This window comes from Acinonyx jubatus, chromosome D4 (genome assembly GCF_027475565.1).
Source record: "Acinonyx jubatus isolate Ajub_Pintada_27869175 chromosome D4, VMU_Ajub_asm_v1.0, whole genome shotgun sequence".
NCBI classification, from domain to species: domain Eukaryota; kingdom Metazoa; phylum Chordata; class Mammalia; order Carnivora; family Felidae; genus Acinonyx; species Acinonyx jubatus.
Window position 1 is genome coordinate 92351750 of NC_069391.1, and position 16248 is coordinate 92367997.

The following is a 16248-nucleotide window of genomic DNA, read 5'->3' on the forward strand; positions in this document are numbered from 1 at the left end:
AATGGAAATTAACTGTAAATACCAAATGTGGGTTTTTTTTTTTTTTTGGTACAAAATTTCTTCTGTAACCTTTTCCTTGAACTCTGGTCAGAATATCACAAGTGTTAAAATGGGCTTGTTTGGATCTAAGCAAAACAACATACTGGCTTTGGGGACAGGATACAAATGAAAATCTCCAAACAAGCCTAAACTTTAATAAACAGCTGTGAAAAGCAGAAACTGAACTATGTTTGAAAATTCCTCCAAGCAGGACGGCAGTGTCTGGGCACCACTGCGAACTGTCTACAATAAAGCACACAGGAGGGATCACAAGTTTTGCGGGTAGAGAGGGCATGCTGTTCCTCCGAATGTGCTGACGCGGTGCTGGGAGAGGCCCATGCCAAGCTGACCAAAGGCAAGCCGGCAATTTGAAGAGAAAGCTCAGGAAACACTTGAGAACTTAGCACAGATCTGTGGCTCACGGGCATGTGTCAGAGCAACGTGATTAGTGCCGGGTTGTGTCTGCCCAGTGAAGGGACAAGATCACGGAGGAGAGCAGGATGGGTCGACGGGGCCAGGAAAAAGACGATGAGAAAGAAAAACAGAAAGGCAGAGGGGAGAGTGGACGGACTTCCAAGGATCGGGCAATCAGTAAGAAAATGAAGAGTCGGGAGAAGGCTGATTGGGTGGCCGTGGGGCCGCCGGGACGTTAGTAAGGGCACTTCCACAAGGGCCACAGGAACCACGCAGCACGTGGAACAAGTGGGACGAAGGAATGGATGGCAGTCTGAGGACTGCCAGATGGGACAGAGAATGTTCTCTCTGGCTGACAGAAGCTTGTGTGTTTCAGGGGGCGAAGAGCAAGTGGCCATGCTCCTGTTCAAGGGCCCTGTGTGCGGGCTCCACCGTGACCCCACTGAGACGCAGTCCCTGCTATGTCCAATACCCTAAGATGGCTGAGTCACTCAGATTTAGGCTGAGTCCAAAAAGATGGCCGCATGGGAGGTGTGAGTTCAGGACAAGAGCACAGTGGCCCAGTCGAGTTCACGAAGAGGCTCTGCAATCCCGCACGAGGGGCCGCTTGCTTCTCCTATCTGCCAGGTGTTCTGTCCCCCAAACCCCATAACCTCGGACAGTGTCCCGGGTGTCACACTCTCAGTAGTGCTACCCTGATCTCGAGAGCAAAGTACATTGGGAAACATATGGCACCTCGGGGCACCTGAGTGGCTCAGTTCAGGTAACCATCCGACTTGACTTCGGCTCAGGTCGTGATCCCAGGGTCGTAGGACTGAGCTTCTGCATCGGGTTCTGTGCTGACAGCATGGAGCCTGCTTGGGATTCTCTGTCTCTCCCCCCTTCTCTCTCTCTGCCCCTCCCCCACTCACACATATGCTCTCTTTCTCTCTCTCTCTCAAAATAAACAAACATTAAAAAAAAAAAAACCCATGGCATCACAGAAGACATCATTTTGGGGAACTGCATCACAATGAAACCACCACACCAAGTCCTTACCATATTCCTACAGATCTCTACCCAGAATATTTTCTTCCTTGAAAACTATGGTGTCCACTCATGGTTGGCTTCCCATCTTAGTCCCATACTTAGACTGGGCATGAGGGGGTCTCTGAACTGGGTCCTCCTCTGGCCATGCCCTCCCCACTAGGCAAGGTGCTTCCTCCTCGAGATCATGCGTAGGGCTCAGACACCAGAGCTCCCGCCCAAATGGCTTTGTTTCCAGGTCCACGTAAGCCCCTTCCCTGGCTCACTCACCCTGAGGACATACTGCAATGCTGTATGAGCAACCCTGGCCTAAAGGGTTTGCCTATACAGGCTGGGTATTCCCACAAGGAGGCGACAGCACACAACACAGGGTGGGAGGTGTGGCAGACCAGCACCCGCTCCTTCCCGAGCCACCGTGTTACCGCGCTGTAGAGGCGAATTCTGAGTTCAGGATTCTAACTCTGAGGCCAGCTCTCTGGGCCATTATAAAGGATATTTGAGACGGGAGGAGAATGCCCCCAGCATCCTCGAGTAGACCGATGTTTGCTGGTTTGTCTCCACACCCAGATGTAATGCAGGGGAAGGCACCCGTGTGTTCCCACCTGACATGTTCAGCATGCAGATTCAGGCACTGCCCCATAGGCCTGGGACTTCTGGGGGAGGCTGCAGACCGAGTGGAGGGCAGGGCTGACAGACAGAGATCCAGTGGTCCCAGTGGGCCATTCATTCTACTAGGCTTGCACCTGAGCACTATCTCAGGGAGTGAGGGGAGTCCCTAAGAAGGCAGACCTCCTGGGGCCCGTGACGTGCCACACCACCCCGAAGATCACGGAACCTCATCAGTGTCTCAGAGGCCCCTGTGCGGCATTCCCAACAGAAGGACTTTCCAGTCATGCGGACTCGTAACCTTGCCAGGCAGTTCAGGCAACAGGTCTGGTCATGAGGCCTGTCTGCCCGTCCACTCCACAGAGCCCAAGCCAGCCTGTCCATGTTTGTCCACGGACCCTGGCTCCGGTCTCTGGAGGGCAACAGGACAGTGTGGTTTCCTCTCTGCAGTGTCTCCGTCCCTGTCAACAGCCATGCTGGCGGAACCACTTCTCTCCCACGTCCAGGAGCCGAATTCGAGTCCCACTGCAAGTTGTGGGCAATCCACCCTAATTACTGCAGCTCCTCGTGATAAGAGCTGATGTGTGGGACAGAAAGCCTGTTGCCTATTCTGCTTCAAGACTGGCCTGGCTTTTCTTAGATCCCTGTATTTCCATACACATTTTAGAATTCGACAAGTTCCACCAAAAAAAAAAAAAAAAAAAAAAAAGTGGGGGAGGTAATCTGTTAGGATTTTGATTAAGTTGCATCACATCCAATAGTTTAAGTAGAAATGGTATCTTTGCGATCCTGAACGTTCCATCCTCGGGGGTGGTAACTCCCCTCCCCAAACTGTCATCTGTAATTGTCTTCCAACATTTTCTCCGAAAAGATCTTGCTCATCATTGCTTTAATTTATTCGTAAACACTCGTAATATTCTTGAATATATCTGATATTTAAAACACATCTTTCCCTTTCTCTTGTCCTCTAACTGTAGGAAGAAACAACTGATTTTTATACATTGTGCACCTGCAAAACACTTTATATGATTTAATGATTTATCTCAAAGTTATGTTTTAATTTCATATATAGAAGCATATCATCTGGGGCTGGTAAAAATTTTTCCTTCCATTACCTATTTTTTTTGTTATATCTCTTTTTTCCTTATTTTTCTTGCTTTACTGCACTGGCCATGACCTTCAGTGGGCCTGTCTTCTTCCCAGAAAGGGAAACATTTCAGTACTTCACCATTGAGTATTTTTTAAATAACAACTTTGTGGGGGCGCCTGGGTGGTGCAGTCGGTTAAGCGTCTGACTTCAGCCAGGTCACGATCTCGCGGTCCGTGAGTTCGAGCCCTGCGTCAGGCTCTGGGCTGATGGCTCAGAGCCTGGAGCCTGTTTCCGATTCTGGGTCTCCCTCTCTCTCTGCCCCTCCCCCGTTCATGCTCTGTCTCTCTCTGTCCCAAAAATAAATAAATGTTGAAAAAAAAATTTAAGTAACAACTTTGTGGAGATATAACTTACAAACCATAAAAGTCACCTTTTTAAAGTATACAATTCAGTGGTTTTTAGTACATTCCTAGTGGGGAGCCATCCCACTGCCTACTTTTGACACATTGTAGTCACCCCATAAACACACTCTGTTCCCCCCGACACTCTCACCCACTCCCTCCCTTCATGGATGGGCTTGTCCTGGACATTTCATGTGAATGGAATCATATCGTTTGTGTCCTCTCACAGGTGTCTTTTGCACGGAGCAGTGTGTTTTTGAGGTTCCTCTACACAGCAGGTATCAACGCTTTATTCCTTTTTACTACCGAGTAATATTCCACCGGGTGGATGGACATTTTATTCATCCATTCATCAGCTGATGGACATTTGGGTTATTTTCACATGTTGGCTGTTATGAACAGTGTAGCAATGAACTTAGAAATTCATGTGTAAGTTTTCATGCAGATATATATTCCCATTTCTCTTGGGTACGTAGCTAAAAGTGGAAGTGTGTGTTTTGCAGACACTGTCAGACTAAGGAATTTCTTCCATTTCTAGTATGCGAAAGCCTTATTTCACTCTCCTTTAAACATTAACATGACGGGGCGTGTGGGTGGCTCAGTGAGTTAAGTGTCTGATTCTTGACTTCAGCTCAGGTCATGACCTCACCGTCATGAGATCGAGCCCTGCCTCGGGCCCCTTACTGGGTGTAGGGCCTGAGATCCTCTCTCCCCTGCCTCTCCCCCATGCACACACATGCTCTCTCTCAAGAAAACAAAACACATAAACATGATCATATAATGTCTTTTTTTCTGTTATTTTTTGCTTGTTTTTTGTTTGTTCGGGTTTTATTCTTAAATCAACCAGGTACTTCTTGAATAAGCCCAATGTAGTCATGATGTATTATCCTATTTATATATTGCTGGATTTTACTTTTGTGAATCTATGTTCAGTAGTGAGCCTGGTCTATAATTTTCCTTTTCTATACTACCCTTGTTGGGTTGTTGTATGGTTATGCCTTAAAACACTATTCAGGGGGCACCTGAGTGGCTCAGTCAGTTAAGCGTCCGACTTCGGCTCAGGTCATGATCTCGGGGTCCTGTGAGTTCGAGCTCTACATCGGGCTCTGTGCTGACAGCTCAGAGCCTGCAGCCTGCTTCGGATTCTGTGTCTCCCTCTCTCTCTCTGCCCCTCCCCTGCTCACGATCTGTCCCTCTCTCTCTCAAAAATATATAAACATTAAAAAAAATTAAAAAAACTCCTGCTCAATTAAATTTGTTGATGAATAATATAGGCCTGTGGTATTCTTTGTGGGAAGGTTTGAAATTATGAATTTGACTCCCTTAATAGTTACAGACAATTCAGATTTTCTGTTTCTTCTTATGGCAGTTTCATAATTGTATTTTCTAGGAATTGTCATATCATCTAAATTTGCTGGCATAATGTTGATAATATGCTCTTGTGTTCTTATTTATTTATATCTTTTTAGAGAGAGAGAGAGAGAGAGAGAGAGAGAGAGCGCGCGCGCACACAAGCAGGGGAGAGGGGCAGAGCGAGCGAGTGAGAATCCCAAGCAGATTCCATGCTCAGTGTGCAGCCTGATGCGGGGCCCAAACCCACAACCCTGGTATCATGACCTGAGCCAAGATCAAGAGATGGACGCTCAACTGACTGAGCCCCGCAGGTGGTCCTCCTCTTATGTTCTTTTAACTGCTCTCAGAATCTATACTGACAGCATTTTCAAGTCCTCACACTGGTAACCTACACTCTTCCTCTTTGTTCCTGAATCTGACTTGCTACCGACTTTATTAGGTTTATTTAAAAAAAAATCCAGCTTTTGGCATTGTAGATCTTGTCTGCTGTATGGGTGTTTTCTATTTCATTGACAGTTTTGCTTCTTGGCATTTCTGGTGGTCTCCCCAAGGGCATAAAGCTACCCAGGACCTCTGAGGTCTGTTGTGCTCAGGGTCTCATTTTTTTTTTTTTTTTTTTTTTTTTTTAACTGCATTGCCAGGGGCAACCGGATGGCTCAGTCAGTTGAGTGTCCAACTTCAGCTCAGGTCATGATCTTGTGGTTCATGAGTTTGAGCCCCGCATCGGGCTCTGTGCTGTCAGCATAGAGCTTGGAGCTGCTTCGGATCCTCTGACCCCTCTCTCTGCCCCTCCCCTGCTTGTGTGTGTGTGTGCGCGCGCGTGCACGCGCATGTACACAGAAGCGTGCTCTCTCTCTCTCAAATATAAATAGAAAAACATTAAAAAAAAAACAACACCTACAATGGTGATTTCAAAATGTTTTTATAGTGATCAAACTTTCCCGTCTTTGATGGTAAGGTTCAGAGAGTCACCCAACCTGCCAATATTTGATACAGAAAACTGATTTATAACTGTACTGTATTTGCATTACCTATTCCGGAGCATGAAAATCATTTTAAAAATAAAGTGACAGAGGGGCGCCTGGGTGGCTCAGTCAGTTAAGCATCCAACTTCAGCTCAGGTCACGATCTCATACTCCGTGAGTTTGAGCCCCGCGTTGGGCTCTGTGCTGACAGCTCGAGGCCTGGAGCCTGCTTCAGATTCTGTGTCTCCCTCTCTCTGACCCTCCCCCATTTATGCTCTCTGTCTCAAAAATAAATAAACATTAAAAAAAATAAAGTGACAGAGAAATGGGCATTCTGTGTATTTATGGTGGGAGTACACACATTACAGGACCTTTGTAGAAGCATGCACCAAAACTCGAAGGAGAAACTGTCCAAACACCCGTTGACCACATCACAGCACATTCCCACATCAGCACTGCACGTAAATGTACCCCTTCCAGGGGGCAAGTCGGTGACAGCAGATGGGACAAACATCACGCCCCGTGGTGTGAAGTGGCTGAAGGCCCTTGTGGCGGCGTCACAACAGCCTGAGGAGGCAACACCCATTTCTGAGAAGAGCCTCTTTAAACCTGTCAACAAGTAGCTTTATCTTTGAAGTTGTTGCATGGGAAGCAACCACACCCATATAAGAAAAACTAACTCATCGGTATCCCACAGCCCAGGGGTAAAAACACTGAAAAGGTGACCTTACTCAAACATGTGTTCTGGAGGCTGAACCCACAGCAGCCACGCTTGTGGCCCAGGCGCTGGGGGACCCGCTCACACCTGCGTGGTGACAGACACCAAGCCGCAGAGCAGCTGTCAGGGCCAAGTCTCAGGACACAGTTACGGCTGCAGTAATACAGGGGAGGAGACCTCGAATACCAGGATTTTCCATGTACTATGTGGTTAAAATAGTTTCTGCGGAAGGATTCACATAACAGTCCATGAAGCCACAAAGTCAGAGCAGGGACCTCAGAAACCAGAGTCCTGGTCTCTGCGATGCTGTCAGACTTGGCGTCCATAACTCCTGCCTTTACACTGCTACTTTAAGTTACTTCTCATTGTTTAAATTCTTTTTAATAGTTACTTTTTTTCCCCTGATCTGGTTATGAAAGGCTAAAAATGTTATAAAAGGACAGATTACATAGTAAAACCCCTGCATAATTCCATCACTCAGAGATAACCATTATCAACAGTCTGTTATTTATTCCTTGTTTATTCCTTCCTGTCTATTCTCCAGGAAGGTGCTACACTGTATACATTATTAGAAGGTAAGATAATACAGCGCGTGTACTGTTTTGACATTTCTTTTTTCTTCTTGGTACATTGTGGACAACTTTGCCAACTGGTGTAACAGTTACTTGTCTCTCTAGGAGCTTAGGGCAGTCCACTGTTCCCTGTCCATATACTAGTGGGTTAATTCCTTCCCTTTTATGTTACAATGTTTCCAAGTACTTTCCTGGATGCACAGATGTACAGCTAAAGATGTTTCTATAATGGATCCCAAGGAGTCAAATGCTGGGACAACAAACCGCTACAAAGAGTGTAAAGGTTTCTGTTTGTCTTAAACACTGTCCAACACTGAGTTCATCAACATTTTTTTCCCTCCCTAAACAGTGTATTTCAACAAATCAGGTGTCCCCCCCCCCCGCCTTTTTTTTTTTTTAAAGAGAAGCTTCAGATTGACAGCAAAACAGAGAGGGAGGTGCAGAGAGGTTTTCCATACATTCCCCATCCACCCCTTATATGTGACCTCATCTATTACCAACCCTCCCCACTAGCGTGGTACATTTGTTGCTACTGATAAACCTGTACTGACATATACTAATCACCCAAGCCCATAGGCTACCCTGAGGTTCACTCTTGGTGGTGCACATTCTATGGGTCTGGATAAATGTATGGCGACATGTATCCACTATTATGATCATACAGGGTAGTTTCCCTGCCTTCACAGTTCTCCGTGCTCTATTCATCCCTCCCTCTGGCCTAATCCCTGGCAACCACTGATGTTTTACTGTTTCCACAGTTTTGTCTTTTCCAGAATGTGATATAGTTGGAATTGTATAGTATGCAACCTTTCAGACTGACTTCTTTCACTAGTAATGTACATTTAAGGTTCCTTCATGGTTTTTCATGGTTTGATAAGAGTATTTCCTCTTAGCATTGAAAAATATTCCATTGTCTGGATGGATCACAGTTAATTTACTCGTTCACCTACTGAAGGGCATCTTGGATGCTTCCAAGTGTTGGCACTATGAATAAAGCTGATGTAAACATCTGTGTGCAGGTTTTTGTGTGGACATAAGTTTTCAACTCATTTGGGTAAATACCAAGGAGCAGGACTGCTGGGTCACAGATTAAGAGTATGTTTAGTTTTCTAAGAAACGTCACACTGTCTTCCCACATGGCTGCGCCATTTTGGATTCCTACCAGCAAGGAATGAGAGTTCCTATTGCTCCACATCCTCGCTCGCATATGGTGTTGTCGGTGTTTTGGATTTTTGCCATTCTAGTAAGTGTGTAGTGGTATCACACTGTTGTTTAATCTCCAAAGCCCTTTTCTTTTCTGATTGTGTGTAAGCGTTTTTGGGAAGGAAGGTGGGGTCCTATCTCTAATAGGAGAATCTTCCCAAATGTTTCGTAATCCTGAGCTATCTGCTCATGACTAACAGTATAGGGTTAAAATGCTGACCAAAACATATCAGGGGGGATGATCAATTTTGTCTTTATAGTGGGTTGTGCCAGTGGTGAGCTTAGATTCTGAACATGGGGGTTCCCTGCTCCACCAGCCACCCAAGCCCAGTGGATGAGAACACAGGTTCAGTTTAGGGGCAGATGCCTAATACTCACAACAAATGATGGAGACATCCGGAGGACTGAGGTCATCTAACCTGCTACTCTTAAGTGCAGTCTCTAACAAACGTCACCATTCCCAGCATTTCTGTGGGGAACACCCACAGAGCTATCCTGTCCCATACACTTGGGCTGCAGTGTCATCTGTCAGAGTCTCTGTGCCTTTAATCTTTAAGGAATTTCTCAACATTTCTTCTAATAGTACTAATTATTTTGCATATATATACATATATATGTAGTTTATTTTAAGGAATTTGGATGGCCCACGTGTGTAGTCAATTATCTTGATTTGATCTACCCAGGTCATTTTAAGATTTTGGAAAAACAAAAATGTAGCTCTTCTCTGTCAGAAAATTTAGACACCTGATGTAGAATAGTAAGAATTTAAAAATAGCCATTAAATAATTCCCTAGTCTGTGACAGGCACTTCACATAGGGTATTCATTGCATTGGCAGGGTAGGTATTATCATCCCAGTTGTACAGAAGGATAAAGTTTAATCAGAAACAACAGTAACTCATCCAAGGTCCCCATAAGCAGCAGTGTGAGCCTGGAACCCTGACCACTCTCTGACCTGCTCACTTGTAGATAGAAAAAACTGAGGCCAAAGTAGACAACCAATTCGCCAGAGTAACCATCATCAGAAGGCTCAAAGCTCCTTTGCACATTTTCTCCTTATTGCTTCAAGGCTGGAAGTTACATAATTTCAGTGACATTAATATGTAACAGCTCTGTGCTTTGTTAACAAGGCTGCCTGCAGACTGGGGGAGCAGGCAGAGGACAGCGAGTTAACCCCACTAAAGGCATCCCAGGAACGCACGGTCCTCCACGTGGCAACAATGGCGTCTCTGTAGTCTGGTAAAGCTCAAGGGGTACCGTGGAGGCTGGTGTGAACTTAGAGGGACACCACATACTTCTTAATGAGCCTCTACTGCTCCTCCGGTTTCTCTCCCCCTGCCTCTGCTTTCTGCTTCTGCTGTGATTGAGAACAAATATTTCCCTTGGTAACCGTCTTCCCTGGTTACTCTCTTGGCGGCTCTGCACAAAGATCTGAAAGGCATTTGTTCCCAAGGGAAGCAGTGATTTTCGATTTTACTAAGAAGTCAGCTAGCATTTCTCAACATTCCTCTCTTTCTTTGTTTTAAAGAAAGCTCTGGTTTTGTTTCATTTTCAGCCGGAGACTTTAATGACACCAAGCAGAACCTACTTAGTTTAGAATTTCAGGTAAAAGCTTAAAATTTTAAGTTTCTACTAAGGCATGTGGAATGGTTTTAATATTTGGGTGTTTTATGTTGCAAATGTGTTTAACACTTGAGGAAATTAGCTCTTACTAATAGATTTTAGAAGTTTAAAGTGTACATTATGCTGCTTACTTGTTTTTTTTTTTCAGGATGAATACTTCCCAAGTATTTTGAACTTTTACAGAATTAGGATTAAAGATACTTTTGTAAGTTTAAGTATAATTTACATGCTCAACAGAAGTAGAAGTTGGTTTGACAATTACATCCTCAATTTTTAAAACCTAAAAGAACATAAAGTATTAATTAAAAATGTTTTTCATTTTCAGCCTGTTGAGTGACGTTAAAAGGGACAACAGACATTTCATGGCTTTGTGTAGAAGTTTAAAATTCTCAATGTTATTTTAAAAACTTACTTAAGACAGTGGATGAAAAACTTTAAATGGAGATAAACAATAAGTTAACCAAGATTTACAGACAGTATTTAATGTTGGGATAAAACAAGAAGGGCTGGAAAGAAAAATGTACTTGATCAAAATAATACCTACCGTGATTTAGAGTACCATAAAATTTTAACCCTAGAAACATATTTACTCAACTGCAAAGTTGCTTGTTAAAGTAAATATTAAACGCAATGCAAAATTTTATAAATCACTGAAAATAACAAAGGCCTAGGTATCAATTATAAATTAAAAAAATTTTTTTATTGATTTTGAGAGACAGACAAAGAGAGAGTAAGAGCGAGGGAGAGGCAGAGAGAGAGGGAGATACAGAATCCAAAGCAGGCCCCAGGCTCTAAGCTGTCATCACAGAGCCTGACGCAGAGCTTGAACCCACCAACTGTGAGATCGTGACCTGAGCTGAAAGTGGGACGCTTAATTGACTGAGCCACCCAGGCACCCTGACATTGATTATAAAATTGGCAATGAAAGGCCATTTCATAAAACTTATTTAAAATTTTAATGAGACTATTTAGATCCTGATTTTGTTAAAATTAAGATAGCTCTGAAAATTTATTTCTGTACATGTGTATTTAGGTTTCTGGATGAAAGTGAGCCAATTCTGGGGGGTAAGGAGAAAGACTCCGGGAGGTAAGTCCAGGGGGGGGCCCTGGGGTGAGCAAGCCCAGGCCTGGTCCTGTCAAGCGAGTGTTTCCGGGAGGACAAGGGGCCGCCCGGGTGCTGGAGACCCTCTTGGGCGTCCTCCTAAACCCCGTCCAGGGCCGGACTAAACTTGCACCTGGTTCAAGACGGGGCGTCCGCACAGACGACTGTTAATGCAGGACAATGTCCATGAATTCTCACGCAGAGCGCAGTGCACGCTCTCCACCACAGCCACGTCCCTGGCCCCTCCTGCCGCCCCCATCCTGGCTCTTGGCCCAGCCCACATACTGCCTCCCTCCGTTCCCTGCTCTCTGAAACGACTCCTCCAGGGTCCATTGCCCATTGGCGAAGGGATTGCTCCTTTCATGACTTTTCATGTTAGTTCTACTAAAACCAAAGCAGATCACAAAAACTGGTTCCAATGTAGCTCCAATTCAATGATGTCCAGTAGAGGTTCTGAAGAGGCTGCAGTAATTAGTGGACATACATACTGAACGCAAGTCTGCATGCTGAGGCTGGCGGACAGGACAACCTTGGCAGCGGCTATGTGCGGGGCCATCAGCCCAAGGAGGAGAACCCCCTCCTTCAGGCCTCAGGCAGAGGAAGAGCAGGAGAATGAGGCTGCACTGGGGGAAGAGGACAAAGAGGAAGGCAGAGGCACAGTAGAGGACAGCTTGTGTGCAAAAGACTGATGGCCTTAGGCTAAAAGATCCCAAGAAGGATAAACAAACAAAAAACAACCCTACACATTATAGTAAAACTTCTGAATATTAAAGAGTTGAAAATATGAAAAAAAAAAAACTTCCATAGAGAGAGAGAGAAAAAAGATTTCTCACAAAGAGATAAGACGCAGATTTGGGTTAGATTCTCATCAGTAACAGCAGATATAAGAAGTAAATAGAGGGGTGCCTGGGTGGCTCAGTCGGTTAAGTGTCCGACTTCGGCTCAGGTCATAATTTCACGGTTCCTGGGTTCGAGCCCCGTGTTGGGCTCTGTGCTGACAGCTCAGAGCCTGGAGCCTGCTTCGGATTCTGTCTCCCTCCCTCTCTGCTCCTCACCTGCTTGCAATCTCTCTCTCTCTCTCTCTCTCTCTCTCTCTCTCTCTCTCTCAAGAATAAACAAACATTAAAAAAAACAAAAAAAAAGTGAAAATGGACAACAGCTATAAAGTTTTGGAAGAAAAGGATTGAAATCATTATTCTATTTCCAATTAACCAATGATATTTTCTGACACAAGATTTCAAAATTTTTAAAACCCGCAACATTCTTTTAGAGAAAGAGGATTATTTTAACAGAAAATAACAGTAATCTGAGGGAACTCCTGGTTCTGATAATAGCAGAGTAAGGAATTCAGAACAAAAGCTGTTGAGAATAATTAGAATAGAGAGGGAAAAAGCAGGACTAATATTTGGGATAGAACTGAAACCAAATAGGTTTTGAACAACTTTTCTTCTGAAGGCATCTAGAAGGAGGGTCCAGAAGAGGCAGCAGACAATTAAATGTAGCTTAATTTTTGTATTTAAAAAAAAATTTTAATGTTTATTTTTGAGAGAGAGAAAGAGAGCACGTGCGGGCGAGTGAATGGGGGAGGGGCAGAGAGAGAGGGAGACACAGAATCGGAAGCAAGCTCCAGGGTCCTAGCTGTCAGCACAGAGCCTGACGTGGGGCTTGAACTCACGGCACGATGAGATCATGGCCTTAGCCAAAGTTGGACGCTTAACTGAGTCACCCAGTCACCCCAAGAATTGAGTATAGCTTTAAAACAGCCTCAGCAGGCAAGAGAGAAATAAAACCCTAGGAACGGGGCTACGCTGGAAGCAGGATGACAGGGAGGGTGATGCCAGTGAGGTCCCCCGCTCTGGTTTGGGACCCAGTGATCCATAAGCAGACATAGCAAGGCTCAGCTTCAGAACATGCAGTCTATAACTGGTAGTGCCCTCACCCTAATGCCTGAAGCAGATGTAAATCCTTCTGGGATAAGAATTTATCATTAAGGCTTCCAAGTATTTCCCTAATTTTTCATTATACAATATCTGGTGCTCAATCAAAAGCCATCAGGCATAGGAAGAAATAGCACAATGCGGCTATAATCCCAGGGAAATAAGACAACAGAAACAGATACATCAAGTGTTCAGAAAGTGGGAGTCTTCAGGCATAGACTTTAGGAAGAATGTGATTAACATGTTCAAAAAGTAAAAGACAAGACTGAAAATTTCAGTGGAGAATCAGAAACCATGAGAAGAACTCACTGAAAACTCAAAAACAAAAATCCCACAGTAACAGAAACAAGGAAGTCAACGGACGTATTTAATAGTGGAAGAGAGAATTCATGAACTGCGACACAGGTTAAAAGCATAACCAGGACAATTCACAGGCAGACAGGGATAGAGACGACAAGAGAGGGTAGATGCACTGAAGACACCATGAGGAGGCCATCATGTCTACCAATGTGGCCCTAAACACACTCAGGACGAAGTAGGAAAGTACTGGGTGGAGAGAAGGGCTGATGAGTCTCCAGGCCATAGATTCAAGAAGTGATATAAATCCCAAAGGCGACAAAAACAAGAAAATCCTATCTATGTATACCATACAGCAAAAGAGCTGAGCACCAAAGCCAAAGAGAAAATCTTAGATAAAGCAGCCAGCAGAAAAAGTTATTTAAAGGAGAAATAGGGGTGCCTGGGTGGCTCAGTCAGTTAAGCATCCGATTTTGGCTCAGGTCATGATCTCTCGTGGTTTGTGGGTTTGAGCCCTGTCTTGGGCTCTGGGCTGAAAGCGTCAAGCCTGCTTTGGATCCTCTGTCCCTCTCTGTGCCCCTTCCCTGCTCACGCAGGCTCTCTCTCTCAAAAATAAACATTTTTTTTTTTTTAAAAGGAGAAATAATCAGGTGGGCAGATGAATATTCAATCAAAATTAAGGAAACAAGAAGATGTTGGAATGAGATATTCAAAATGCTGAAACAAAAAACTTGTCAACCTACAATTCCATGTCCAGCAAATGCATTCTTCCAGAATGACATAAAACATAAGTATTTTCAGATACACACACAAAAAGAAGTGGTCACCAGTAGTCCTGCATTAAAGGAATTACTAAAAAGTATTCTTAAATCAGAAAGAATGGAACCCTGACAGAAGCCTGAAACCATGGGACGGAATGGGCAGAAAGAAAACAGTAAATGTTCAGGTGACTGTAACACAGGAGGTCCCAGCTGGGGCAGGAGGATTCCCTCCATCGCCCAGCACATAAGGTGTGAAGACATTTCTGCTCGCCATGAGCGAAGGGAAGGTGCTGGCTGCATCTACTGGGCAGAGGCCAGGGATGCTACTGAATATACAAATACAAATTCTCCAACCCAGATGTTAGTGGTGCCAAGGCTGGGAGAGCCTGATCTAAATGACAATCACCATCATCTTCTGAGGACGTCACATGTATCTAGAATTAATGTGACAAGAGTGGCACGGTGCTGGGCTGAGGGACAGAAGGAGGCTGTCCTGGCCTCACATTGTCCAGGAGGACAGAAAGGCTCTGGTTTATACCAGACGTGACAGGCTGAGATGTATGTGGTAATCCCTACAAAGAGTAGAATAGTAAAAAGTGTAAATTACTAACAGAACAAGAAAAACTCAGTCATCAATTTAAAAAAGCAAGCAAGCAAGAAAAACAAAACAAAACAAGCAAGCAGAATGAATAGAAAGCTAATAGTCAGAAAACAGATTTAAACTCAAACATGTCAAGTGTTAACGTTAAATAGAGACTAAAATTAATAGACAAAGATTGTCACACTGCATTAAAAAATTCCATGATATGCAAATAGAAAGTATATTGAAAATATAAGACTATCAGCTATAATATCTCACAAAGTAGATCTTACGACAAAAAGCACTATTAGCAATATAAAAAGTACCTAATGATAAAAGCACTGGAAAGATCTAACAATTTTAGATTTGAATATACCTATAACACAGTCTCAAAATATATTAATAAACATGACCAAAGTGACTTATAAATATTAAACTACGTTCAAAAATAAACCCAAGGGATAACATAGTTCAAAACCAAAGGAGACTCTATTATTGTATTTGTAAACTGAAAATTAAAATTAAGAATACAAAAATACATCCAAAAGATACATGCATAATATCTATAATCACAAAAAATTGGCAAAGAATTTAAATGTCCATCACCAAACTGTTTAGAGGGGTCATGAAAGACCCAGTAAACTAGAGGGTGGGAAGCTAGGGCCCATTCGCCAAATTCTGTTTTTTAAACAAAACACCATAGTTACATAGTCTTGCCTGTCTGTTCACCTAGTGTCTATAGCTACTTTGGGCTATCGCAGCAAAGTGGAGAAGTTTCAGCAGACTGTTGGACCTCAGAGCCTAAAATATTTATCTTCTCAACTTTGGAGAAAAAGTGTGCCTACCCCTTGTACTGAACAATGAATTACAATCAAGGCAATGTGTCTTTTCTGCCTTATAAACATACGCACCATTTTGAGTTTTTAAAACATATACGCTACTTTTACAAATTTGACTATTAAAAAAATTTCAATATTTATTTATTTTTGAGACGGAGAGAGGGAGAGACAGAGCACAAGCGGGAGAGGGGCAGAGAGAGAGGGAGAAACAGAATCTGAAGCAGGCTCCAGGCTGAGCTGTCAGCACAGAGCCAGATGCAGGGCTTGAACCCACCAATGGTGAGATCACGACCTGGAGCCGCAGTCAGATGCTTAACCGACTGAGCCACCCAGGCGCCCCTCAAATTTAAACATTTTAAGAACAAATGATAAAAAAAGATTATGAACTCTGGAGAGAGAAACCTATGTGAACGCGGCCTGTATCTTTATCTTTTAAAAGTTTATTTATTTAAGTAATCTCTACCCCAATGTGGGGCTCAAACCATGACCCTGAGATCAAGAGTTGCATGCTTTTCCCACTGAGCCAGCCAGATATCCCCATGGCTTGTATTTTTACATTTCTTTGGGCTTTCCTATGGACAACAGACTGGAGCTCAACCTAAGAAGCCCCTGTTGACAGAGCTGTCTGAGCCCAGAAGATGATGAATCCCCCACAGCTGGAAACGGAGGAGAGCTTCAAGGACTCACTGAAAGTCTGAGCTGCACACAGCAGAGTGCCACTGT

General features: G+C 44.0%; 2 protein-coding genes across 8 annotated transcripts in view; one reads left to right on the forward strand and one right to left on the reverse strand.

Annotated features, from left to right (window-relative positions):
• CENPP (centromere protein P) overlaps positions 1-16248 on the reverse strand; it is a 227909-nt gene that overhangs the window by 32327 nt on the left and 179334 nt on the right. The window lies entirely within an intron of this gene.
• Positions 9471-16248, forward strand: part of ECM2 (extracellular matrix protein 2) — a 32940-nt gene continuing 26162 nt past the window's right edge. Inside the window, exons 1-3 of one of the 4 annotated variants that reach the window (XM_015080756.3) lie at positions 9486-9625; positions 9942-9991; positions 11043-11096. The gene's annotated coding sequence lies outside the window, so the exon portion shown is untranslated. Of the gene's footprint in view, positions 9626-9941; positions 9992-11042; positions 11097-16248 lie in introns of all 4 variants that reach the window. The other 3 variants (XM_015080755.3, XM_015080758.3, XM_015080757.3) reach the window with 3 other exon arrangements.